The sequence below is a fragment of the Pelophylax lessonae genome (genome assembly GCF_965119305.1).
Source record: "Pelophylax lessonae genome assembly, chromosome: 2".
NCBI classification, from domain to species: domain Eukaryota; kingdom Metazoa; phylum Chordata; class Amphibia; order Anura; family Ranidae; genus Pelophylax; species Pelophylax lessonae.
Genome location: NC_138769.1, coordinates 648,158,397 through 648,184,396, shown reverse-complemented (window position 1 = coordinate 648,184,396; position 26,000 = coordinate 648,158,397). Strand labels below are relative to the sequence as shown.

The 26,000-nt window shown below is 41.9% G+C and overlaps 1 protein-coding gene across 2 annotated transcripts in view; it reads left to right on the top strand.

Annotated features, from left to right (window-relative positions):
* Positions 1–1,995: 1,995 nt before the first annotated feature.
* The window catches only part of TRPC4 (transient receptor potential cation channel subfamily C member 4), a 325,733-nt gene continuing 301,728 nt past the window's right edge, over positions 1,996–26,000 (top strand). Inside the window, exon 1 of one of the 2 annotated variants that reach the window (XM_082247790.1) lies at positions 1,996–2,613. The gene's annotated coding sequence lies outside the window, so the exon portion shown is untranslated. Of the gene's footprint in view, positions 2,614–8,097; positions 8,191–26,000 lie in introns of those variants that run through there. The other variant, XM_082247791.1, reaches the window with a different exon arrangement.

Sequence of the window (26,000 nt, the reverse complement as noted above, 5' to 3'; positions counted from 1 at the left end):
TCTCACCAATCCCCCCCTTACTAATGCCCCCCAACTCTCTCACTAATGTCCCCTCCTCTCTTACTACTGCCTCCCCCCAGCTCTCTCGCAAATCCCCCCTTCCTCTCTTACTTGTGCTCCCCCCTTGCTCTCTCACCAAGTCCCCCCTCCTCTCTTACTACTCCCCCCCCAGCTCTCTCACAAATGCAGATTGATATTTACTGTATCCTTGTGCTTTATTAAGCACAGTGCTGCTGACAGCTCAGAGTGTCAGGACTGTAGCATTGAGCCGAGGAGGAGTTCACTCAGCTCCATGCTACAGTCCTGACAGGCGGGGAAAGAAGACACCTCCAGCATCCCCAATTACACAGCGATGTGGGAAGTTGTGGCGATGAGACCCAGCGCACCCATCAGCAAATGTGGGCCATGTCCCCCTAGGTGCCTGGTGCGACACACAGAAGCGTGTGGAGTGCTTCTGTGTGGCAAGGAGTTTCTCTTACCTTTCACGAGCCTCTGAGAAGCGAGATCTGGGCTGTTGAGTGGCAGCATCGGGTCCACAGAGGCAGGATCGGGCCCTGAGAGCCCGGATTGGGAGCCAAAGACGGGGGCTGAGCTGAGACTGAGAGAGGCCTGCAAATTATGTAATCGGTTGCTAGGACGCCAGCGGTCCAAACAACCGGTGACTGCATTGAGGAGGGGGGAGCAGAGATTGCCGGCCAGATTTTCTCCCAGGAATCCTCACTTGGTGCTGTGTGTGAGAGCACAAACTGCACCCATTGAGGATATCACTACTGAGTGGAGCTCCAGGACTCCAGCCCAGATCCACAGGACCCCAGGACTTACTTCAAATTGCGCGGAATCTGGGACGGTTGATAGGTAAGCACCCAGAGTGGAGTTACTCTTTAAGGTGCTCACATATTCAAGACCAATACAGGTCTATAGCTCTGTATTGGACATGAGGATGCTGAGGGCCAGTCCACTGTCAGAAGTGACAAGCGGGTTATGGCTTGTCCAAGTGAGGTGATTACCAAAAAAACAATATCTCTCCTGCTCTCGAGTGGTGTTCGGGAAGGTGAATGTTCTAGGTGGTTTTATGGCACAAATTAAGTGGTCTTGCTGTCCCCCTCAGGACCAAGGGTATCCAAAAGGCACTACAAGAAAACAGCAACAGAAGGGCGCACCGACCTTGTGCATTACCACCTAAAAGTTTATTAAAATCTAAGAAGGGTAGCGTACAATATACTCACAAATGTAGGATATGATAAAGCATGTAGGAAATAGGCACCGCTCACTTCCAGAACACTTCTCTACTGCTGGATAGCGTGATGGCATCCTCAAAACCTGGCGTGGCTTACGCATTTCGAGAGAGAACCCTCTTCCTCAGAGCCAAAATTGGCAGTTGTCCAAGTGAGATAAAGGCTGACACGCTTTGGAAAAGCATCCCAGACTGGGATTACTTTTCAGAGGTGTTTGACAGGCGTTGAAGTGAGGATATAGTATGTCACCTTCTCACTGCCTGATTTAACCCTCTAAATGCCTCACTACTGCGCTACAATCATGTGAATTGCAAGCAATTTCTGTGCGTCCCTAACTCTTGAATGGGTCATGTTTGATAAGTGGTATTGCCCATCAAATGCATAGCATTGTGACTGTGCCATGTGTGCATCCCCGGCCGCTGCCTCTGCAGGTGCACCTAAAGGGGAAGCAGTTGGGTGGCAGTAAAAGTAAAGTTGGGTGGCACAGCTCAACCACATAGTTTTACCTCCCCCCCCCCCCCGATTTCCTGCAATGAAAGCTGAAATTCTGAAAACACCCCACTATATCGTCCCGTCTTTCTTATAAAAGAAAAATCAAGTTTGCTTGTGAAGGATCTTATTATTTCAATACATTTCCTCGTTTATCACAGCAACACAGCGCAGGACTTTTTGTATTGGGATTCTGTGAAATAACAATGACCTGATTAAAATCTGGATATTTTTTTTTGGTCAGCTTCTCTGCCTGCAAGTATCTTGGCAGACCTGTCTGAGAGTGACAGGCATGGAAAAACACACCAGGCAGGCAGGCAGAGAGTGCTGGTAAATCAGGAGCAAGTGATCAGTGAGCAATGGGGGAGACACAGTGGAGGAGCTTCAGTGGGAGGAAAGAGAAGTACTCAGAGAGTGGCAGAAGAAGATAATCGACTGGGAAAGCAAAGAGATCAAAACAGCATGAAGGGATACCCTAAGGGATTTCACTAAAGAAAGGCGTACACTTCACAGCTGAGAGAAATGCAGACTCCATATAAGTCAATGCAAGGCACAGGCAGCCCAGACAAGTGCTAATCTTCATCTCCTGTGCATGCTATTCAACTGCATCAAAGCAGCAGCCTGGAGAATAGGTGAGATGGCACAGCTGCAGGGAGGATGGGATACCCTGACCCTGGGCTCCAGCCAATCCATGTGCCCCATTGCCCTTTATTAGGAGATCCTAGGACCTGCTCTATCCAGTCCTCTGCCATCTAGGAGACAAGGGACGAGCTCTTTTTTTTTGGCTTTGCAAAATTGTTAACCCTGCTGAAGTTTTAACTTGGAAAACAAAGACACTGGATACTTTGGGAACTTCACTTGTGGATATCAAACTATTGAATTAAAGCATGTAAGTAGTCATTTTTTTATTATGTCTTTCTGCAATGGGTTAAATATCCATTAACAATGACTGTTGCATCTTGTTTTTTGCTTTGGAGTTGTTGTTTTTTTGAAAAAAGCAATATTTTTTAGTGTCAGATATTTTCATGCATGGTTGTTTATATAAGGGAACGACTATTATTATTTTTATGTGTTTATTTGGACTTGCATGTGCACTGTTGTTTAATTGCATCTGTAGAGATAACGGGCTGTTTGACTTCGATAAGGCAGGCTGTGTGGGCTGGGGAAGGCTGCCACCTACAGGAGAGATTGGGGAGTAGTATTATGGAATTACAAGGAACTGTGTCTCCTAATACTCTCAGACTGGAAGAATTATTTTACTAACTGACTGTGACAGTGTACACCTGTGCCATACTGGAATCCACCAAAGGCAGACCACTTAATTACAGTCAACTTGTCACCTAAAGCAGTATTAGGTTCGGTTCACCAATTCATTTTTTTTTAATGCTTTTTGCAGAAACGCACTACAGCCCATTTACCATGGTTTCCTATGGGACACGTTCACATCTATGCTTTTTTCAGCCGCTGCATTTTTAGAAAGGGAACTTTTTTAAACGCAAAACTGTGTGTTTTTGGTCCATTAGACTTCGATGGAGAAGCTGAAGAAAGCATGTAGTGTGTTTTTACTGTGATTTTGCCGCAATTTTCATTTTGCTTTTTTTTAAATACACTTAACAACAAATTGGTCAAGAAAAGAATAAAAAAACGCATTAAAAAAAGAGAGAAATGTGCATCAAAAGCACGTGTGCAAAATGCACCTCAAAAAGCACTACAGAAACGGAACAAAAGCAAACTCCATAGGTGTGAACCAAGACTTAAGCCCCCTCCCCCCAAAAAAAATGTTTATATATTGCAGCTTACCAATCCTTAAATATAGTGGTTGCATTTGTTTTCTTTTTTAGGCTTTTTTCCTTCTATTTTCACCTGGTTATCCTGCCAGTAACACACTTCCTGACCTAGGGTGTCTCCACTCTGGATGGAGGAGCAGCAGGGACACCCTTGGATAGCAGCCTTGTCAATCTGGGGAGAGGGTAGTGTTAGACACACTAGCAAATTTAGATGGACTTGACAACAAACTGAAGCCAAACTCCAGCTTAGTCCCTGTTCACATCAGTGCACGTTGTCGTGAGATTTGACAGTTCCAAATCGCATGACAAGTTGAACCCCATTGCCGGCAATGGAACAGTTCATATCGCCGCGACTCATGTAGCAGTGATTATGAAAAAGGTTCCTGCACTACTTTTTACCAATGTAATTGTGACTTGCATAGACTTCTGTTAAATTAACTTGCAATCGGCAGTGCAAATTGCACTGATGTGCGGCTTTGAAATCACACTGAAGTAGCGCAATTTCAAAGCTGGAACAGTGTGAACCAGGGCTAACCCTTTTAAAGCAGTTATAGAAAAAAAATGTTTTTTTCCCTTTTGGGATAAAGATTCCCTTTTGGGACAGCTGATCATTGTAAGCACTCCAGTCATTGTTAAATGGTTTGTATCAATCCTTAAACTGCTAATTTGCCTGGACAGTTTAAAGGAAGTTGAAAAATAACAGACTTGCAGGCCTGGATCAGCAGGTCAAAATGATAAGGGAAAAAATAGCTGAAAAAATAAAACAAATGCAACCACCACATTCAAGGATCGGTAAGCTGCAATATATTACATGTTTGGTCTTGGGTTTAAAACGCTTTCATTTTACTGTCAGTGACAGTGTACACCTGTACCATCCTGAATTCCTCGAAAGAGGACACCAGGCTGACAGTTTTTCTATTCTGCAGTTTTTAAGTCATTTTAACACAACATGCCACTGCAATAATTAACCCTTTAGGCTGATGTTAGACAGGCGATTCTGCCAGTAGATACCAATCATCAGTGGCACAATCGCTGAGGAGTCTGCCTGTGTATCCTATAGAATTGCTCCCTCTGTAGCCAGATGTAGTGGGATGTTGCTCTTTTGCTGGAGTGAGCTCTGCTGTCAATGGGAGTGACCGCTCGCCGCCCCAGCTACAGAGGGAGCGATTGCATAGGGACCCACGGAAGCCTTTTAGCAATCTTGCCGCTGGGAATTTCGACAACTCACCAGCAGTAGGACCACTAGTGTCAGAGTTCCCTATCTGACATTAGCCTTATAATGTGTAACACATCATCCATTGATAGCTATCCTTCACACAAACCAATACCAGACAATGCACCAGTTTTGTTTTGTTGTGAACAGGTAGATTTATAGTATATTTAAAGCCAGTGGCAGCCCGTCCATTGGGGGCTCAGCCCCCTCATCCATGCGTCCGGCTCCCTAATCTACATGCAGGGCACCGGACGCATGGATTCCAATAGGGGATTTTTTTTTTTTAAGCACGTCATTAGAGCCAGAGGCTCTAATAGGCTTCAAAAAAGGGTGGGCTTGGGGCGCAGAGCCCTGCACCCTGAGCCCACCCAGTTGTATGACAATAGCAAATGAATATTCACTATTATCACCTGATTTTCCTCCCAGCCAATCAGGAAGCGGGTCCTGAGATCCCTTTCCTGATTGGCTGAAAAGAGAAGCGATTTTACTGGCCATTGGCCAGGAAGAGGAAGGAGTCGTACGGCCGGAGGAGACTCACAGCCGCTCGGGGAAGGAGCAGGTAAGGATGCTGGCTGTCCGGCTGGGCAGCCAGCCAGCCATCAGTCCTGGGAGGGGGTGGTAGATATGATTGGTGGCCAGCCATTTTGCTAGGGGGGGGGGGTTTGCGCCCTCCCCCCAAATTTTTATTCACCAGCCGCCACTGTTTAAAGCATAATACTACTTTCATATTATTCCAAAGTAAGACAGCAAAATAATGACTATTATCTATAGTGTTTATTATCTATTTGGCCTCTATAGACTTGCTGCCCATTAAAATGCTCCTGTTCTTCTTCTGGTCAAGCTGGAACTCTAGAAGAACAGTAGTTGTGTATACAGGTTTCCTGTGTAATACGTCTTTAGAAACACTATTCTTTGAATCAACAGTTCTAAACAAACTGAGAATACGTAATATGAGGTACAATGGAGGCTTCAAATCATCATAAAAAGTATATAGCTTCTAACTTTCCCTGATTTCAAGGGACTGTTCCTGATTTCGAGGAACTGTCCCTGATTTCGAGGGACTGTCCCTGATTCAGAACCAAATCCCTCTATCCCTCTTTCCTCTTTATTTGTCCCTCATTTTGGTCTGATCTTTGCTGCATTTGTAAATTCCAAAAGCCAATATAAAAGGAATAGTAGTGGTAAAAAATCATGCATTTGTGGGTTTAACCAATCATTTCTTTTTTGTACAGTTCTCCTTTATGGGGGCGTGGCAGGGGGTGTGTCCTTTGCCTACATACTTTTGCTAATAGATGTCCCTCGTTCCTGTCTCAGAAAGTTGGGAGGTATGGAAAGTATGTTGGCAAGATGATTGACAGATGCTTCTTTACATTCACTGCTTAAAGCGGTTCTTCAGTCTTAACAAAAATAAATAAATAAATATAAGTCAGCAGCTACAATTACTGTAGTCCAAGGATCCAGCGCCGTCCTAACCTTGGCCAGTCCTTCGCCAGTGCCGGCATGTTTACTAAGGGAAGCCGGGTGTTATTCCTTTGTGAATGGACCCGCAGCCTTCTATTACCTGTGATGTGTCTCAGAAGATTGCAGGCAGGGGGAGGAGGGGGAGAACCTACACTCCGATTGCCTAGGTGGTCGGAGTGGAAGTGAGAGCGGGTACCTGCTAATACTACGTACTCATACTCCCCCCCCCCGCCCCCCAAAAAAACCCCTTCCAAAGTGGGAGAGGAGGGGGAAAGGACGTTTTAAAGCCGAACTACCCTTTTTAGGATGAGGTTCCACTTTAAGCAGGAACCAACATGTAGGTTGGGACATTTTACTTTACTGGATGTATGCTTGCCCTGAGTCATTGACTCGCAAAATACCAAATACCAAAGCAAAGATGAGGACAATGACCCCAGAGATGGCAAATTTCAGATCACCCTGACTGCCTTTGGTTTTTTTTTCTTTTCCAAGAGCAAAAAAAAAAGCAAAGCCAAAAAGAAAGCCCTTTGTGTATCACAAAATGTACTTGAAGCTAAGTTCATACAAACCACTGTTCCAAATCTTTTGATATGCCTTGAGCTACAGATACCATATAGATGACAATGAACGATATCTTTATAACTATTTCTCATGCACTGCAATTTTGTATACCAAGACGTAACTAACTTCTTATCTCTGTATCTTTAAATAACCGTAGTGCAGACTGTTTTCTGTGCTGATTTATAACCATTTTGCTGGCAGTAGTGCTACTTGGATGATGCTATCCCTTCCACTCGCTCATATCAGGCTACAGCTTACCACACAAGTTACAAGTTATCTGATTGTACAATCTGCTTTAGATCTACTAATAACTATGTAGAACAAGGGCCTGTCTGATTAAATACAAATTGATTGATTGGATAGATTAGCATACCCCCAACTTTCTAACACTGTATTTATGATGAAGAGGGACACCTTTTAGCACACAGTAGGTAGGCAAAGGATAGTCCCTGTCACAGCCCCAGGAATAGACCAATATGCAGAAAATGATTGGTTAAACCACATGACTGCTTTTTTTAACTTCTAAATTTCTTGTATATTGGTTTTTCAAAATACCAAATGTAGTAATGTATAGGTTCATTAAATGTTTACTGTAGTATAACACTTTTGGTTGTAAAATACTAGCTTTTTTATAGAGATGATCACATCAGATCTAAAAGAACAACTGACGTTGCATAATGGACAGAGGAATTTGGTCTAAAAATGAGAGCCCCTCCAAATGAGGGATAGCTGGGATCTATGGACTAGATATGTCCTTCTATTACATAGTTTTGGGGAATCTAAAGTTGATTGAACAAAGATTGTATGGTCATATTGTTAAATGTATATTTAAGACTTGACTTAGCTATGTAATTTGGTGCATGGGGCAGTTGTAATGTGTATGGTGAGCCTTCATAAAAAACAGCCTCAATTTATACCAAAATGCACACTATTATTTATTAGGGCTCATCATGTAACATGCATGGTGAGTCTTAATGAGTAATAAATGCATGCATGTTGTGATGAAATGTGACAGTGATAACGGACTTCAGAGAGTTAATTTATTATCCTTTGCTTTTGTTTGTCTCCAAAGAGGCACGTTCTGAGTATTCTAATTTGCATTAAATAAATGTTACAAGATGTAATATTTTGCATTATTATTGTGGAAATATTCCTAACCCAATCTACCTCGTATACTAAATGAAAGGTGTCTTTCTGTTTTCCTATGTTTTTCTTTTTTTTTATGCGTCATTCCTTCTATCAAAGAGCGGAGCTTTGTGTGTGGTCCTCCTGTTCTTTAGAACCACCGGTTGCGTCTTTAATATCACACTGAGATGAGGGCGGAGTGCAGCAGCAGCAGTTCAGGTTGATGCTGCAGTCTCTGCTCAGTTCTTGTTTTTTTATGGGAACACAGCGAGTCTTCTCCTCTCATTGTATCCTGATTGGAGGGTTAGGGAAACTTTTGGTAAGCTTTGCTCTTAAAATGTCCTAGTGTTTGCAACTCCCATGGAATAGAATATAACCATTCTTAGAGAGGCACCTTTGTATCACTGTGTAGTATTAGAAATGTTTGTAAATTTATCCAAGGAAACTGTTTCATAATGCTAAAAGTTGGCAAAACTCCATGTTTATGAATTTGCCTCGTGCTCTTGTAGTGATCTACGTCTCCCATGTGTACTTTTTCCTGGCTGTATAATCATCGAGCAGCTTGCTTGTTTTTGTCTTTGCATTTTTCTGTGCAGTATACCCTGTTATAGATGGCTAAGAAAATTGATCAATTATAAAAATGATATGTTGCTTCTTGTTGTTGGTTGTTTTGTTCAGAGCTATCTTCAAGTTAGCATTCCCCTAGAAACATCAGTGACTGCTAAAGAGTGTAATACAGTAAAGAGTAAAATCTTCAGGATATCCATTACATCCAGCGCGTGCAGAAGGTGGCATCTTTGTAGCACGCACTTTGCTCATCCTTACAATTTGATTGTTGTGTTGTTATAATTATACATAAAGGCTTATGCAATATCCTGGTCGGGAAATAATAGCAAATGTGCACCCGCATATATGGGGTCAATGCTCTTTAGTACAATTGTTCTTCTCTGAAATATTCCATATCGTTTCTCGACTAATCTCAACTGTTCTCCCCTCAGACCCCTCTACAGCTATCCTATATAAAACCTCTGTCCCCAACCTCAACTCAATTCAAACTGCTGTTACAGGTGATGTAATTTCTGCTGTTAAGCAAACCATAGCAAAGACTTGGAACTCCTTCACCCTTACAACAGTTGAGACAAAACATAGGATCACCCAGGCCATGAACCATGCTAAAATTGAGGCAGTTTATTTAGATAAAGTCCATAAATATAAAAAGTTAGGGGTCCATAGGTAACTAATTTCTTGCCACCTCACTTTGATAAATACTTGTTACTACCTTAATGGTTCTCAATGCTATTCTTGTACCCTACAGCTGGGGAACCCTTTTGCTGGGAATCTTTCCTGTACACCCAACCCTCCTCCCATTTATTTTCTTACCCAATCTTAACTTTGTCCCTATCTGCTAACCAGGTAATATTATACGTCTATGCGTCCCACACCACTATATATTTCTCAAATTACATAATCTTGTAACTTTAACTATTCAGTTTCTTTCTCTTTTCGGTAACTTTATTTTGAATCCATTGCTAGTTACTCTAACTCCATCACCATACTGTTACTATGCTTCTTATATTGTGAGTCACACTCTCCTTTTGGCTACCTGTAGCCTATAAGTTGATGCCTCTACATAGATCTGTACACAATGGACATATAGATTTATCCGATAACCACTATGTATTTCCAAACGTTATACTGTTAACCTTTGTACTTTTATACCATTCATTTTATAATTTCAATAAAAACGAGCTCTAGGAACAACAGGCGCAAGGAAAAAATATGAGGTTTGTAAACTTGCTTGATTTGTGTGCATACATTGAATGAAAGTTTGATAAAAGTGTACACAATCTTTATAATTAAAAAATATATCTTCTTTTATATCTAAAAGGAATACATTTGATAAAAGCACTCATTTCGGGGCTTCAGGTAAACTTTGTCCATTAAAAACTTCAGTAATATTAACAGCTAATGTCAGGAGATTGTGGCCAGCTCTCTATGGAGACGGTTCACAAATCTTTGGAGCGGCTCCAGTGAAAATTGCACAGGAGTCCTGTGCGTCTTCTGGTCCATTTCAGCTCCGAATTCAGGCAAAAACTCAAACTGAAATCAGACCTGAAACGGCAAACAGGAATGCTTTGGACCCCTGCTGTGGGCCGATCCGTGTGATAGTGTGACCCAGCCTTAGTGTAGTGCTCTATGTGAAACAAAAATCTGGCTTGATCATTACCTGTATTCTGGTACATGGCCAGCCTATTAAAAACGAACAAGTTGTGTTAATGCAGTCCAAATTCTGCATGTTTTATGGCATGCAATAACACACCTCAATGCAGCACAAATGTGTGTGTGGGTCCTGAAAGAACAAATAATTACCTATGAAGAACATTGGAAAGCATGTGTTTTTAGGGGCTTTTTCTTGTTACATGTGCACGATATGATCTGCCAACGCTGACCTAAAGTAGTTAACCTTGGATGACAGCCCTGGAGTTTGCACCAAGTGGACAGCAGTATATCTCTTTCCTGACTCTGACCCTGACTCTGACTCTTAACCTCTCTCAGATGAGAAGAGCGCAAATTATAATGAATTAGAATCCACAAATTGAGAATTATTTTTCTGAGGTTTTGGTGAAAATAGAAAATGGGTATCACCGTTGGGCTGCCCCCTTGTGATGGGGATACTTTTCTCCATGCCTGGTGTGCAAGACTCATTCATTCTAGGAGTGGGGCACTTTTTTTTAGTTTAACTTTAAACAAATGTGACTGTCAATACCTGTCAAATGGGGGTGCTGCCAGCAATCCCATACCAGGCCCATCCCATTGGGTCAGCAGGGAAGCTTGGCAGGGGCTGCCTGTGGTCAGCCCACACAGATTCTACCTCACTAAAAACCCCTGTTCCCTGAAGCTTAGCTGTAGTGAGAAAGACAGTTCCAATCTCTTAGCCAACAGCACAATCTGACCCACTGGCTTGGAGATCAGAGCGGAAATAGGCATGTGAGCTGGGTGAGTGAGGCTCCACCAGCCAACACTGCCAAACCAGGATGCATATGTGTCAAAGCGGTAAGCGAAGGGTCTGATATGCCTGGATCAAAATGGGCTGCAGAGCAGGTCTCTGCAAGCTAGAAATGGGTGAAAGGACAGCTGAGAGGGAAGGCAGTAGGCAGTAAAAGGGTCCTAACTCTAATGACAGATCCTTGGCGCTGGGCTGGGACTCTGGGAATGTTATGGAAGGATCTACAGTTTTCTAATGCCTAAAATGCAGCTGTATTTGTGCACTTGTGACCCCTGAGTTCTGTGTTCCATGCTCCTGACGTCTGAACTTTGCATTAAGTACTCCTGACCCCTGAACTCTGCATTCTGTACTCCTGACTAGGGATGATCGAACTTTTGAAAAGTTCGGTTCGGCCAGAACATCCGAACTTCCCGAAAGTTCGGCCCGGATTTCAGAACCCCATTGAAATCAATGGGACCCGAACTTCGGTAATCAAAAAACACCATTTTTAAGCCCTAAAACCCAATAAATGCCCCTAAAAAGTCCCTAGGGTTCTGGGTCATGCCCCATTAACTATTAATCACACAAAAAAAAGTTCTTAAAAATTGTCATTTTTGATAAAAAAGCCAATTATTGAAAAAAGAAAAAAGAGAGATTTGGATTTAGTATCTGGGGGGTCTAAAAAGTGTACATGTGAAGTTTCAGCTCTGTAGCATGTACAGAACCATGAAAAAAAAAAAGATAATTTTTCAGTAGAACAGGGATGTGGGACCCTCCTTTTACACATATATGATCTTTTTTTACTGGTTCTGGACATGCTACAGAGCTGAAACTTCACATGTACACTTTTTAGACCCCCCAGATACTAAATCCAAAGTAAAAATCAAAAAAATCTCTCTCTTTTTTTTTTTTTTTCAATAATTGGCTTTTTTATCAAAAATTAAAATTGTTAAGAACTTTTTTTGTGTGATTTCGTATCTGGGGGTCTAAAAGGTGTACCTGTGAAGTTTCAGCTCTGTAGCATGTCCAGAACCATAAAAAGTTGTGATAGTAGCAGAAAGGTGTGATAGTAGCAGAAATATATTACTGTAAATGATTTAATTAGCGCAAGCATATATTTCTGCTACTATCACACCTATATATGTCTAAGTGTGTATATAAATATATGTATGTGTGTATATACACCACTATACACAAGTTCAGATGTTTTGCCTGCCTCCAAAACCCCCCAAAAAATGCCAGCAAGAACGCACCTGGGCATTTTTTTTTTGACGCTAGCGGTTTTTTTGGCATTTTTTGGGGTTCTTTTGAGGCAGGCAAAACATCTGAACTTGTGTATAGTGGTATATATACACACATAATTATATGTATATAGACACCTAGCCATATATAGGTGTGATAGTAGCAGAAATATATTACTGTAAATGATTTCATTAGCGCAAGCATATATTTCTGCTACTATCACACCTATATATGTCTAGGTGTGTATATAAATATATGTATGTGTGTATATACACCACTATACACAAGTTCAGATGTTTTGCCTGCCTCCAAAACCCCCCAAAAAATGCCAGCAAAAACACACCTGGGCATTTTTTTTTTTTTGACGCTAGCGTTTTTTTGGCATTTTTTTGGGTTCTTTTGAGGCAGGCAAAACATCTGAACTTGTGTATAGTGGTGTATATATACACACATAATTATATGTATATAGACACCTAGCCATATATAGGTGTGATAGTAGCAGAAATATATTACTGTAAATGATTTCATTAGCGCAAGCATATATTTCTGCTACTATCACACCTATATATGTCTAGTGGTATATATACAGACATATATGTGTATATATACCCCCTATACACATGTTCAGATGTCATGTCTGACATCAAACATGTCCTCAAAAAAGCACTGGCAGTGGCAGCCCCTGCAGCATGAAAAATGCTTGCTGGTGAGAAGCCATATTCCTGTCCCGAAGCAACTCAGAGAAATTATCATTTCTCTATAGCGGTCACCCTGCTATGGAAGGGTTTTGTCACCCTTCCATAGCAGTCACTGTCAGTTAACCCTACACTACACTACGGTCCCCTTACACTTAACACTTTCCCTACAGAAACTAAATTTTTGAAGCTAACTTAAGTGTAAAGGAGCACTCTAACTACACTAGATATCCCTTTCCTCACACTAATAAATGCTAAATGACACTTTTAAAGTAAAATTAACAGAACCGCTTCCACTCTCTTCCATGTCCAGTATAACAATGCTAGGAATATGGCGGGGGCTATCTTATATACTGGGGGGCGTATTCACTAATGATTGGTCTAGGGACCCCCTAGTCACTCCAATCACATTCCTAGCATTCTCCTGCCCCCTCAATTGGCTTTTGCTAATGGTCCTGGTCCAATCACAGGCTTTTAAAGCCCATTTCCTGAAGCATTGCATTTTGGTCGGTTCTGGTTGCCGAATTCCGAACTTTTTGGGCAAAAAGTTCTAAATTCGGCCGAACCTCGAACACCCAATGTTCGGGCTGAACCGATGGTGGACCCGAACAGTTCGATCATCCGTACTCCTGACCCCTGAACTCTGCATTCCGTACTCCTGACCCCTGAACTCTGAATTCCGTACTCCTGACCCCAAACTCTGCATTCTGTACTCCTGACCTCTGAACTCTGCATTCCGTACTCCTGAACTCTGTGTTCCATACTTCTGACCCCTCAATTCTGCATTCAGTACTCCTGACCTCTGCATTACATTCTACTGACCTCTAAATTCTGTGTTCCATACTACTAACCTTTGCATTACACACTATTGATCCCTGCACAATAGGATAGCATAGCACCGTCTCTAATTTTATGGTGAAATCAGTTTGGCAAAAATCACCCTGCTTATTCTAATAGGTAGCATTAGAAACCCAATGACATAATTTACTGCTCCTAATTGATGTTTTTCGGTCTTTTCTAATGAAAAAACAAAGCCACAACACGAATTGTAAGCACTTTGTATCCTGTTGGGGAAATGTGCGATTTAATTCCTATTGTTTTGTACTGTTATTGTCAACCAGTTTCTTCTAGCTGTTTTAATTGCCAAATTAGTCAGTCCTGAAGAACAGTTATTTCTAAAGTACATTTATACACATAATACTTTGGAAGTGTACACTGAATATATATATCCCAGGGTGCCAACTGACAATTTTTCCCCAAACGCCATCACAGTTATGTTTTCTTCCTTGTTGAGTAGGATGTTGTGAAAAGCCTATTAGTGTGCAAATAAAAGATGACATGCTTAAATGAACATCCTTAGTCGCTAGACAATTGGAGATCTCATTTTAAGCACTTCGTTGTGTATTTGCCTTAGTTGTATAGAAGTTTTGTTAATCAAACATAGAAACAAAGTAAAATAGACTTTCAGCTGAATTATGCTACTTTATATGTATCACTCCTAATAGATATATCCAAATGCAGAAATGTGTAATCAGATGGATTTTTGTAGCCCCAAGTCCTATAAAGTGCTGCACATTGCTCTCAAGAATGACATTTTCAAGTTCCCTAACTCGTACTTTCACTGTATGTCAGGTTCAGTCTGACACAGAGACATAACGTTTTGTTCATCTTAGTTCCTCTGCTGAGCAGTAGTTGTAATGCAGTTACAATTTTAAGCATTGGGTGCTATATAAAGTGACTGTTACCCAAAAAAAAATGATGCTTCTGTTCCTTTAACCACTTAACGACCAGCCACGTAGATCTACGTCGGCTGACTTTGAGTGGTTATACCGGGATGATGCCTCTAGCTAGAGGCATCATCCCGGTACCGTTGTTTGAAGCCGGCGGTCGACTTTCCGTCGGTAACAATCGATGCGGCTCGGGAGCCGCTCGATCGTTACCCGGGGGGGGGCAGGAGGGGACGTCCCCCCCCCTCCCGCCGCCTTCCGCGGCTTTGCTCGGGGCTCCCGTCCCACCGGGAGCCCCGAGCACCCAGCCGGCAAGTCCGCCGGCTGGATGGAGTCCCGATGAATGCCGGAAACGGCATCGATCGGGTCTCCGATGACGTAACCCGGAGGCGGCATCCATGACGTCACATCCGGGTTACTGTGCCGCAAAAGGCGGCAGATTTAAAAAACGGCTGTATGCAAAAATGCCGTTTTTGGCGTTTTGCATACAGGGAAGTGTAGTGGAGGGGTCTAGGGTCTTTTAGACCCTCGATCCCTCCATAAAGTGTACCTGTCACACATATTGCTGTCACAAGGGATGTTTACATTGCTTGTGACAGCAATAAAAGTGATCAGATTTTTTTTTTTTTTAAAAACCTGTAATAAAGTTAAAAAAAAAGAAAAAATAAATAGGAAAAAAAAAACAAAAAAAAAATTTAGCCGCCCCCGTCACCGTTAGCTCGCGCACAAAAAAAAACGTATACGCAAGTCGAGCCGCAAATGAAATCGCTGTTCAAACCACACATGTGAGGATAACGCCGCGATCGGCAGAGCGTGGGCAATAATTTAAAAAAAAGAGCTACACTCTACCTCTAAACTGGTAACCGTTAAATAAATTTAAAGCATCGCAGATTGAGATCTCTATTGACCGTAGTTTGTCGCCATCCCACGGGGGGGCGCAATTTTAAACCGTAACATGTTTGGTATCTATTTACTCGGCGTGACATGTTCTTTCACAATATACAAAAAAAATGGGCTAACTTTACTGTTTAGTATTTTTTAAAATTAGTGAAATGTGATTTTTCAAATTTTTTCCAAAAAAATGGCGTTTTAAAGACCGCTGCGCAAATACCGCGTGACAAAAAATTTTGCAATGACCGACATTTTATTCTCCAGAGTCTTTGCTAAAAATATATATATAATGTTTGGGGGTTCTAAGTAGTTTTCTAGGAAAAAATACTGGTTTTAACTTGTGAACAAAAAGTGTCCGAAATAGGGCTGGGGGTAAAGTGGTTAATGTGCAAGCTGTAGCATAGTGCTTTCGTTTTTTCAACTAGCCTTTTGTATCTCCTACATTACATGTTTGATCCGGCTTGTTCCTGACTTACCCCCTGAGAACAGACCAGGCTTATTATGGCTGCTGAGCTATCAGATCGTGGTCAGGATACGTGTCTTCATCTCTGCAGCTCTCCTCTGTGGTTCTCTCCATCTCCCCCCTCCTCCCCTTCCCTCTGCCTCCATCTCCCTCTCCCTCCTTCTCCCTCTCCCTCCTTCTCCCTCTCCCTCTCCCTCTCCCTCTCCCTCCTTCTCCCTCTCCCTCTCTCTCCCTCTCTCTCCCTCTCCCTCCTTCTCCCTCTCCCTCCTTCTCCCTCTCCCTCTCTCTCCCTCCTTCTCCCTCTCCCTTCTTCTCCCTCTCTCTCCCTGTCAGCTCATAGTCAGGAATGAGAAAACAATCTCCCCCACTTCCATCCCCACCCCACCCCTCCCCTCCCCTCTCTTATGGACTTCATTGAGTACTCTGCTTTTGGCAGTCAAAATATTGATTTAAACGTATACATATGTTTGTTCTAATATCTGGTATATGTCTGATACAATTAAACCTAATTATTTTTTATTTTTATTTTTTACATGTAATGTGACCGGTGCAGTGCCTATCGGCGCTGCACGGCCACTGCTTCAAAGATTGCAGATTCCTCTGCTGACTTATCTTCCATTCATTGGAAGGAATCTTGGCCCCTCCGATTTGGCTCCCTTGGCTGCATACAAGAATAGGAGAGGGGACACGTGACCGCGACTTCAAGAGCAAAATAAAGGTTTTCCCATCTGAAAAAAAAAAGATAATAATGTATGTTATGATAAAGTAATTTGGGCCACTTGAGGTAACAACCACTTTATTTATAGAGACCATGTCAGGGCTTGCTGTGGATCATTCTCCCATCTCCCACGTCAGTTATTTTCAACCTTAATGAGACCAGGGCCTGGTAAAATATTTCAAAACCTTTCATGCTCCAACAGTAAAACAAAATGCTTATACTCATACAGTAAAGTATGGGACTGTAAAATATGTATTTAAAACATGGCTGTGCATGTGGAATTGGAGTACACTGCATTTTCTAGCAGTGCGTTTTACAGGACACCATATATTGTGCTGCGTTGCAGCAGACTTGCATTTTTTTTATAGTGGTTGAGTAGCACTACCCCACATCACTGCCAAGTCCTGTAGTGATGGAGGGGTCGAATGAAGGAAACACAGCACACAAAGTAATTACATAGAAACATAGAAACATAGAATGTGTCGGCAGATAAGAACCATTTGGCCCATCTAGTCTGCCCAATATATCTGAATCCTATGAATAGTCCCTGGCCCTATTTTATATGAAGGATAGCCTTGTGCCTATCCCATGCATGCTTAAACTCCTTCACTGTATTTGCAGCTACCACTTCTGCAGGAAGTTTATTCCATGCATCCACTACTCTCTCAGTAAAGTAATACTTCCTCATATTACTTTTAAACCTTTGCCCCTCTAATTTAAAACTGTGTCCTCTTGTGGTAGTTTTTCTTCTTTTAAATATGCTCTCCTCCTTTACCGAGTTGATTCCCTTTATGTATTTAAAAGTTTCTATCATATCCCCTCTGTTTCTTCTTTCTTCCAAGCTATACATGGTAAGGTCCTTTAACCTTTCGTGGTAAGTTTTTTCCTGCAATCCATGTACTAGTTTAGTAGCTCTTCTCTGAACTCTCTCTAGAGTATCTATATCCTTCTGGAGATATGGCCTCCAGTACTGTGCACAATACTCCAAGTGAGGTCTCACCAGTGTTCTGTACAGCGGCATAAGCACTTCTCTCTTTCTACTGCTTATACCTCTCCCTATACATCCAAGCATTCTGCTGGCATTTCGTGCTGCTCTATTACATTGTCTTCCCACCTTTAAGTCTTCTGAAATAATTACTCCTAAATCCCTTTCCTCAGATACTGAGGTCAGGACTGTGTCAAATATTCTATATTCTGCCCTTGGGTTTTTACGCCCCACGTGCATTATCTTGCACTTATCCACATTAAATTTCAGTTGCCAGAGTTCTGACCATTCTTCTAGTTTTCCTAAATCCTTTTCCATTTGGCGTTTCCCTCCAGGAACATCAACCCTGTTACATATCTTTGTGTCATCAGCAAAAAGACAAACCTTACTATCGAGGCCTTTTGCAATATCACTTATGAAGATATTAAACAAAATTGGTCCCAGTACACATCCCTGAGGTACCCCACTGGTAACATGACCTTGTTCTGAATGTTCTCCATTGACTACAACCCTCTGTTGTCTGTCACTCAGCCACTGCCTAATCCACTCAACAATATGGGAGTCCATGCTCAATGACAGTTTTTTATTGATAAGTCTTCTATGTGGGACAGTGTCAAAAGCCTTACTAAAATCTAGATATGCAATCTCTACTGCACCTCCACCGTCTATTATTTTAGTCACCCAGTCAAAAAAATCTATAAGATTTGTTTGACATGATCTCCCTGAAGTAAACCCATGTTGTTTTTCATCTTGCAATCCATGGGATTTAAGATGTTCCACAATCCTATCCTTTAATAGGGTTTCCATTAATTTGCCTACTATTGATGTCAGACTCACTGGTCTATAGTTGCTCGATTCCTCCCTACTACCTTTCTTGTGAATGGGCACGACATTTGCCAATTTCCAATCTTCCGGGACGACTCCTGTTACTAAAGATTGGTTAAATAAATCTGTTAATGGTTTTGCCAGCTCACCACTAAGCTCTTTTAATAATTTTGGGTGTATCTCCTCAGGACCCTGTGACTTATTTGTCTTCACTTTAGACAGCAATCTTAGAACGTCTTCCTCTGTAAAGACACATGCATCAAACGATTCATTAGTCATCCTTTCAAGTGGAGGTCCTTCTCCTTCTTTTTCTTCTGTAAAAACTGAACAGAAGTATTCATTAAGGCAGTTGGCTAGCCCTTTATTCTCTTCTACATACCTTCTGTCCTTTGTTTTTAATTTAGTTATTCCTTGTTTTAATTTCCTTTTTTCATATATATATATCTGAAGAATGTCTTATCCCCCTTTTTCATAGCTAGTTTTGCTTCTGCCTGCGCTTTAGAAGTTCTTATAACTTGCTTGGCCTCTTTCTGCCTAATCTTGTAGATTTCCTTATCTTCATTGCTCTGGGTTTTTTTATAATTACAAAATGCTAGCTTTTTATTTTTAATGATTTGGGCCACTTCTGCTGAGTACCACAGTGGTCTCTTCCTTTTTTTGCTTTTACTGACAAGTCTAATGCAATTTTCTGTTGCCTTCAATAATGCACCTTTTAAGTAGTCCCATTTCTTTTGGACTCCATGTAATCCGTTCCAGTCTGATAAGGAGTTAAGTTTTGAAAAGTCTGTTTTTCTAAAATCTAAAACTTTTGTTTTTGTGTGGTGTGACTCTTTCACAGTTCTTATATTAAACCACACTGACTGGTGATCACTAGATCCCAAGGTTTCGCCTACAATGACATCATATACCAAATCCCCATTTGTGAATACCAAATCCAAAATGGCCTCCCTCCGGGTTGGCTCCTCAACCACTTGTTGCAGAGACAACCCCAGTAGGGAATTTAGAATATCTGTACTCCTGGTAGAACTTGCTATTTTGGTTTTCCAGTTTATAACTGGAAGATTGAAATCTCCCATAATGATAACTTCTCCTTTCATTGTCATTTTAGCTATTTCTTCAACTAGTAGATCATCTAGTTCTTTAACTTGACCAGGTGGTCTATATATCACACCTACACGAGTTACTGCATGATTAGCAAACTGCAACGTAACCCAAACTGACTCTATGTTGGCCTCACAAACCTTTATTAGGTTAGATTTAATGCTATCTTTCACATACAGGGCCACTCCTCCTCCTTTCTTGCCTTCTCTGTCTCTTCTGTATAAAGAGTACCCTGGTATGGTTATGTCCCAGTCATTTCTTTCATTAAACCATGTCTCCGTAACAGCCACTAAATCTACATTCTCAGATGCCATTATTGACCCAAGTTCATTGATTTTTTTACCTAAACTGCGAGCATTTGTAGACAGGACTCTGAGCTTATCATTTCTTAACCTCTGTGCTTCTGACCTGTTCTGGCATTGTTTCGGGGGGCAATTGGACTCTTGTATTTCCACTCTTTTGCCCCCCCTTCCTAGTTTAAATACTCTTTCGCAAATTCTTGGAGTTGTTCACTAAGTACATTTGTTCCTTTGAGAGAAAGATGCAAACCATCTTTTTTGTACAGTTCCTTTCTATTCCAAGTAGAGCTATCATGAGAAACAAAGCCAAATCCTTGCTCTTGACACCATTTACTAAGTCATATGTTGAACTCCTTTATGCGCCTCTGCCTATCATTCTGAACATTATGCACAGGCAGAACTTCAGAAAATGAAATGGTGGATGCAAAATCCTGTACGTCATTACCAAGTGTGATAAAAGATTTTTTCACCTCTGACACTTCATTGCAAGCCAGGTCATTTGTCCCTAGATGGACAAGAACATCCACGTCCCCTTCCTGCTTTGCTTGCTTAACAATATTAATAATAATTAATAATAATTAATAATAATAATTAAAGCTACAAGTGCAATTAAAACTCAATTGCCAATTAACGCTACCGGAATTGTTGTATGTGGAGGACACCGATGGGAGGCTGCATTGTTGCAATAGGAAATAGGACACAGGGACCACTGTAGAGGTAAATATTCTACTACCTAATTTATTTTAGGGAACCGCCATTTTCTTTAATTTCCTGAAAGACTCAATCGGGTCTCTTTAATCTGATGGCATCATGCTGCAGTGAAACCCGTCCCACAATTTACAATAAGCCACAGCCCATGTCTGGAATGCTATGATTGGTTTTCTAGTCAGTCACCACTTGAACCACATTGGCCCCTTGCAGTAGGTATAAAGCACATTTACTGGCAAGATTAATATGCTACTTTGCCCATTGTATTGCCCATTGTGTTCTTTGGGTCATAGTCAGCATTTTTCTTCCTCCAAACACAGCGAGTCAATTTAATGCCAAAGAGCTCAATTTTGGTCTGACCAAAGCACTTTCTCTCAATCCTTCTCTGAATCATTTAGATGTTCATTGACATGACTGTACATGTGCCATCATGAGTAGGGGGACTCACCGTGTATGAAGGAATAAAAATACTGACTATGACCCTAAGAGCACCATCCCTACAGTCAAGCACGAAGGTGGAAACATTATGCTTTGGGGCAGTTTCTCTGCTAAAGGTACATAACGACTTTTGCCACCATTGAGGGGCCAATGAATGGAACCATGTATTGCAAAATCTTGCATGAGAACCTTCTTCCCTCAGCCAGAACACTGAAGATGGGTTGTGGATGGGTCTTCCAGCAAGACAATGACCCAAAACATACCACCAAGGCAACAAAGGAGTGGCTCTAGAAGAAGCACATTAAGGTTATGGGGTGGCCTAGCCAGTCTCCAGACTTTAATCCTATAGAAAATTTATGGAGGGTTTAATTAAGGATTTAGAGAAGATCTGTAAAAAAGAGTGGACAAAAATCTCTCCTGAGATGTGTGCAATCCTGGTCACCAACTGCAAGAATCATCTTGCCAACAACAGTTTCTCCACCAAGTACTAAATCCAGTTTTGCTTGGGGATCAAATACTTATTTTACTCACTGAACTGCAACTAAATTTAAAACATTTGTATAATGTGTTTTTTTCTGGATTCGTGGTTGATATTCGGTCTCTATCATTTAAAATACAACTATGATAAAAATTATAGACCCTTCATATCTTTGTAAGTGGGCAAACCTACAAAATCTGCAGGGAATCAAATAATTATTTTCCCCACTGTATGATTGTTAATTTTTTTTTTTTTTTTTTTTTAATCCCATACCTCTCTTTTAAATCACTGCTAAAGTTTCCAGCCACTATCTGTATTATACAATTTGCAGATTGCTATATAAAAAAAAAAAAAAGAAACATGCTCTTTATTGTGCTTGACACATTTGCCACATATTGGAGATATTTGGCTCTACAATTCTCAATTGCATTTGATATTTCCTCCTATTTAGGTTATAACTAATGTGAAGCTGCTGACTAAATTCTCTAACATACAGCTGGTCAATTCTTACAAATCTGGGCTTGTATATTTGCCTATAAGTTATTATTTTAAATACATATGCCTCGTTGGATTGATTTACTAACTGAATTCACCTTTCAAAATGTGTTCACTGGGCACTGGTCCTCAGGAAGGATGTGCTGGAACTGGAGAGAGTCAAGAGAAGGGCAACAAAGCTAATTAAAGGAATGGAGGACCTCAGCTATGGAGAAAGACTACAAGCATTGAACGTATTCTTTCTGGAGAGGAGACGCTTGAGAGGGGATATGATATCAATGTAAAAATACTGTACTGGTGACCCTAGCATCGGGAAAAAATGTATTTGTGAAAGGGAATTTAAAAAGACACGCGGTCATTCACTAAAGTTGGAAGAAACTGCGTAGAGGGATCTTTACTGTCAGAGCAGTAAGGATGTGGAATTCTCTTCCACAAGCAGTGGTATCAGCAGGGAGCGTCAATAGTTTTAAAAAAATATTAGATGGGTACCTTAACGACCACAGCATACAGGGGTATACGATGTACTATTGACTTAAACACACACACACCATAGGCTGGACTGGTGTCTTTTTTCATCCTCATTAAGTATGTAACTATGTATCCAATTATTAACCAGAAAAAATCTTGTTTCTATTTTACTTTGGTATGCACATAATTGAGTGTTGAGAGTGAACACAGTTTCCACCTCATTCACTAACATTACATTCATTTAGCTAGGCAAACAACCTCAACACTGTTAGTAAATCAGCCCTTTTGCATTTGTGAATTTTGAATGCTTGACTTACTCTGTTTCTCTGTGGACACATAAGAAAAATTCAGTTCACAATACTCACAGTGGGTGTTCAGCGGTATAAAAGTGAGATTGCTTACTTTCCAGAAGGTTGTTGTAGGACCAGAAATCTATGCTTATTCACTAAGCCAGTGTGATGTATGCAAAGCACTAATATAAGTGTAAATTTAAAGGGATACTGTTATGAGTCAGCTTTAAAGCGGAAGTTTAGGCAAAAACAAATTAGCTCTTAACCTACTCTATGCCACATTCTAAGACTGGGTTCACACATGTGTGGTGCGAATTGAAGCTCCGTTTCACAGATTTTTGACAAAGTAGTTGTTCAGAGTTTCAAGTCAGATTTTGATCAGGATCAGGTCAGGATTGCATTAGTATCAGGTCAGGTTTACATCAGGATCAGGTCAGGATTTTATCCTGTTCACAACTGAATGACATGTGTGATTCAGAAGCGTTCCTATAGAAGTCAATGGGCCTGAATTTGCACCTGAGCCAGACTACACTGCTTAGAAAACTGACAGGACTCTTTTTCATTTCACACTGAATCTGCACTCCGGCTGCACTAGACAAATGTGGAAAGGCACAATAGAAAGCAATGTTCTCTCACATGTCATGCGAATTGAATGCAGTTCAAAACTCATCCAATTTGCATATGTGTGAACCTAGTGTAGCACCCTACAGGTAGATGCTAGGTAAAGGTATAGTGGGCCTTGTCTGCCTAACAGCAGGGCTGTGATTTATTAGTCAGGGTGTCATGGCTTCCAGGTGTGCCTGCTGAAAGGGGGAGGCTCCCCACTGGCTCCTGTGAGAGGCTTCTCATAGGGCGGTGGAGGAAACCCAATCAGGGGACACATCCAGGCTTGTAACTACCCCAGAAGGCAGATTATGCTGCAAAGGATTCTGGGAGTTTGCATAAGTTTGGGGGTGGTGCATGACATAATGTCTTTGGCGGGAGCAGAGTCCCAGGCCGGAGAGAATGGCTGTCTCTCCTCCTGTCTGAGGAGGAGGATCTTGGGGTGCTGCCTGAAGATCCAGAGAGTGCTGAGCTAAGCTGAGGGGATCCAGTGTGCCGAGAACCTGCGGAGAGTCAGAGGGGTCCAGTCCCAGGAAAGCCTACACAGGGCGTGGGTATTGAGGATTGCCCCTGGGGGTCTGCCTGAAGTTAGAGGGGACTACTCCGAAAGAGGTTCGGGGATCCAGTGCCAGCTAGTGGTGAAAGGGGGTACCTAGGTTGAGGACCCTGAAGTGACAGAGGAGGTACATAGTCAGTGGACCCTGAAGAGCCTAAAGTATAAAGGGGGTGCCTGCAGTTTGGGCCCTGAAGGGCCAATTCACAGTGTGAAGTGTGCCAGTTGAGAGTTGCAGCAGTACAGGAACTTACAAGGAGCTTTATCGGCCAGTGCAGTGCTGGAGGGAGCCATTCAGTGACTTTGAGCTATAGCAGTGTTACAGGTCAAGCAGTTCTACAGTCCTGGATCTTCTGGCATAAAGTCGAGGATCCAGCACAGTTTTCAGTGATACACAGTGTTCAAGCGTCAGGAAGCATTGGCTAGCGTCGGCTGGCGTCAAGACAGCGCTAACAGGCATTTTTTTGCCAGAAAAGTCCCACGATTGTATTTAATTAAGCCTAAAGGAGTATCCCACTTATTCCCTTCTCCCATCTCCTTAAATACAATAAAACAACAAAACAAAGATGTCGGAGTTGTCAATGTCTCAGTGCTCACACCCAGGGTCGCAGCTCACACGGGCTGGAGGGGTAACCGGTACCGATGACAGACCCACATCAGGCCAAAGGCCTGGAAAATCTGCTACACTAGCCTAAGACTATTCTATCTAGCCCTGTAAAACAAAAATCGCTATACCTACCTACCGCCGCTGACAGCTCAGGGTGGGACAGGACTTGTATGGCTGCAGAACAGGTAAGTACAGCGAGTTTTGCTCTACAGGGCTAGATAGGCTAGTCTCAGAATGGGGCATAGAGTAGGATTAGAGTTAGTTCATTTTTGCCTAAACTTCCACTTTCAGTATATATGTTGTACAGGACTCCAGAGGTGGATCCTGAACGGAAGATATGCAAACACAAGAGTCAAAATATGTATGACCAAACACCAGTCTCATATAATAACTCACCCCGCGCACAAATGGACAAAATAGATAGCAACAAGAACGGAAGATATGTTCCCTGTTATTTGGGTTGTAGATTTGTATACATTTTGAGTAGTCAGGGGTTCTCACCCATGCAGGATGGGGCGTTCTGGGACAATCCAGTTGGAGAAAAGAGAGTTGCTTTACAGTTCTCTCAGCACCGGTAACTCCTCATTTGGGACCCTAAATTTGGAGATTCAGAAAGACTGTGGGCGGGAAAGAACTTCTAAACCCTGAGTACAGGAACTGAAGGGGCTAAGCAAATGCATGGGAGCCTTGAAAGCAGCAGGAAGCAGCATGTGGCTATGAGGTAGTGTTTAGTTGTTCACAGTTGTATGGATTCTCTAGAGACTGTGTTGCTGAGCTCCTGCAGCTTGTGATGTGCCCTGAAAAGGGAGGGGAGCCCAAAACCCCAATGTGGGAGCACGATACTGGAGGTGAGCCGTGTTGTGTCGTCTTTTTTATACCTGGACTATGGACTATTTTCTTTACTTTGCTGAAGAAAAGAGACCAATAAATAGCTATTTACTTTTACAAACATTTGTCTGGTGATCTTGGGTGCTCCATATGACGTTTTTGATATTTACCTGACAAAACAAAAAACTATTATAAATTCTTTAACACATGAACTTATATTTTACAAAAGCAACTCCACATATTTTAAGTCATATTATTTTGTAGAAAATACATGTTAACTGATGTGAATGCACAAAAACATTGTTATCGTAAAACTAAAGGCCAAACTTTTTTTTCATTTTGGATAGAGCAAGGGAGGGTTTTAACCAGTGGCGGCCCGTCCATTGTGGGCGCAGGGGTGCCGCCCCCCCCCCCATCTATGTGTCCGGCCCCCTAATCTACATGCAGGGCGCCGGACGCATGGATTCCAATGTTTTTTTTTTTTTAGCACGTGATTAGAGCCAGATGCTCTAATATGCTTCAAAAAAGGGTGGGCTCGGGGCGCAGAGAACTGCACCATGAGCCCACCCAGTTGTGTGACAATAGCGAATGAATATTCACTATTGTCAAACTGATCCCCCTCCTGGCCAATCAGACCCATTTCCCGATTGGCCGAAAGAAGAAGTCATGCCATTGGCCAAGGAGGAGGAGGAGGGAGGAGACGCAGGAGGCTGAGGAGAAGCCGCTGCT